The sequence below is a fragment of the Triticum aestivum genome, chromosome 4B (genome assembly GCF_018294505.1).
Source record: "Triticum aestivum cultivar Chinese Spring chromosome 4B, IWGSC CS RefSeq v2.1, whole genome shotgun sequence".
Taxonomy (NCBI): Eukaryota; Viridiplantae; Streptophyta; class Magnoliopsida; order Poales; family Poaceae; genus Triticum; species Triticum aestivum.
Genome location: NC_057804.1, coordinates 102,226,800 through 102,229,003, shown reverse-complemented (window position 1 = coordinate 102,229,003; position 2,204 = coordinate 102,226,800).

Here is a 2,204-nt window from a genome sequence, read left to right as displayed (position 1 = left end):
TTCCTCATTAGACCCCTCACTTTCATCAATGCAATCCGTCAAGGAAGGATTAGTAGTGATGGTAGTTTTGATGTTGGGGGCTTACCTTGTTGGTGGCTTTGGCCATGAGGCACTTGGCGGTGATGTTCTCGTTGGGTGAGTCGAAGAGGGACACCCGTGGAGGTGTGGCAATGGCAACGGAGGCCATGGACACCGTTTCACCATCTTCATCATCATCATCCTCATCCTCATTGTACTCTTCTTGTGCCACCAACCCCTTGGGAGGAGTCTTCTTGGTGAAGTTGTTCTTGTTGGGGAAGGACTTGGCTTTGTCTTTTCGGATAAGCTTGCCACCATTGTCTTCCCGCTTCTCGTAAGGGCACTCCACAACAAAGTGGCTCACATTGCCACAATTATAGCATGTCCTCACACGTTGCTTGCCCTTGGTGCCACTTGAGTTATTCTTGTCGGAATTGGGCCTTGAGTTCTTCTTGCTCCAAAATTGCCTTGAAGCGAGAGCCATGTGCTCATGATAAGCATATTTTGTATCTTCGGGGTTACTCTCCTCTTCTTCATCTTCATTCTCTTCTTACACACTAGCCTTGGCCTTCAAAGCAAGGTAGGGTCTCTTTACCCGTTGAAAGTGCATCACCGCATTGTCGGCGTTCTTGTCCAAGATTCTCATAGCAACAAACTCATCCAACACTTCACTTGAGGACAAGGTATGAAAGTCCGGCCTTTGATGGATGACGGATGACATGGCCTTATGGTAGGGCATCATGGCCTTGAGAAACTTGTGCTTGATCCAATTGTCATCCATATCCTTGCTCCCATGATCTCGGAGTGAGACCACAAGAGTGGTTAATCTCCGATAGAGCTCATGAGGTTCTTCATCTTCATTCATCGCAAACTCATCGGCTTCATCTTGCACCACTTCATAGTTGGAGCGTTGAATGCGTGTGCTTCCCTTGTAAATGGAGAAAACATGTTGTCATGCTTCCTTGGACACGGTGAAAGGTCGGAGATGTGCAATATCTTCGGGTGGAATTGCATCTTGGATAATTAAGAGAGCGGACGTTGAATTGATGATCCGCGGCTTCTCTAGGAGTGAGGTTTCTTGGGTCATGCTGGTATAAACCTTGCTCAATAATTCTCCAAAGATTAGTAGAACTATGATTTAAATGACGCTTAAAACGGTAGACCCAAGAGGCAAAATCCTCATTTTCACAAACTTAGGAGGAGGACCAACATGATTCAAATGAGTAGAGGGAACCGGTCCTCCAAAAGTAAGGGGTGGTTCCACATGGGAAAGGATGCCGTTTCCACTTCTACCACTAGGCAAAGGAACTTTATCACTATTAGCTTCCCCCTTATCGGAGTTAGCATCCGTCACCTTGTTAGTGGGATCGACCACTTCCAATGGTGCGGTGGATAATTTAAGACCATCAAGAAACTCCTTAAACATGCCTTTGACCTCGGTCGTCATGGAGGTTTTCAATGTGTCCAAAGCCGCATTGAATTCCTCACGAGACAGAGGATCCCCCATCGGCCGTAGACGAGGATGGATTCACACTAGGGTGCTCCTCCCCACCATCTACGGTGTCAACCATACTCTTCGGATGGTAAAGTCCTTATTAAAGAGACGAGGCTCTGATACCAATTGAAAGGATCGATATAGTTGACTAGAGGGGGTGAATAGGAAACTAACAATTTTTAGCTTTTCTTTACCAAATTAAACTTTGCATCAAAGTAGGTTGTCTAGATATGCAACTAGGTGAGCAACCTATATGATGCAACAACAACAAGCACACAAGCAAACAAGGGATACAACACAATATAAGCTTGCACAAGTAAAGGTGAGAGATGACCAAGAGTGGAGCCGATGGAGACGAGGGTGTGTTACCGAAGTTCCTTCCCTTTGATAGGAAGTATGTCTCTGTTGGAGAGTTATGGAGGCATAATTCTCCCCAAGAAGCCACTAGGGCCACCGTATTCGCCTCATGCCCTCACACAATGCGAGATGCCATGATTCCACTATTGGTGCCCTTGGAGGCGGCGACCGAACCTTTACAAACAAGGTTGGGGCAATCTCCACAACTTAATTGGAGGCTCCCAACGACACCACAAAGCTTCACCACAATGGAATATGGCTCCGTAGTGACCTCAACCATCTAGGGTGCTCAAACACCCAAGAGTAACAAGATCCGCAAGGGATTAGTGGGGGG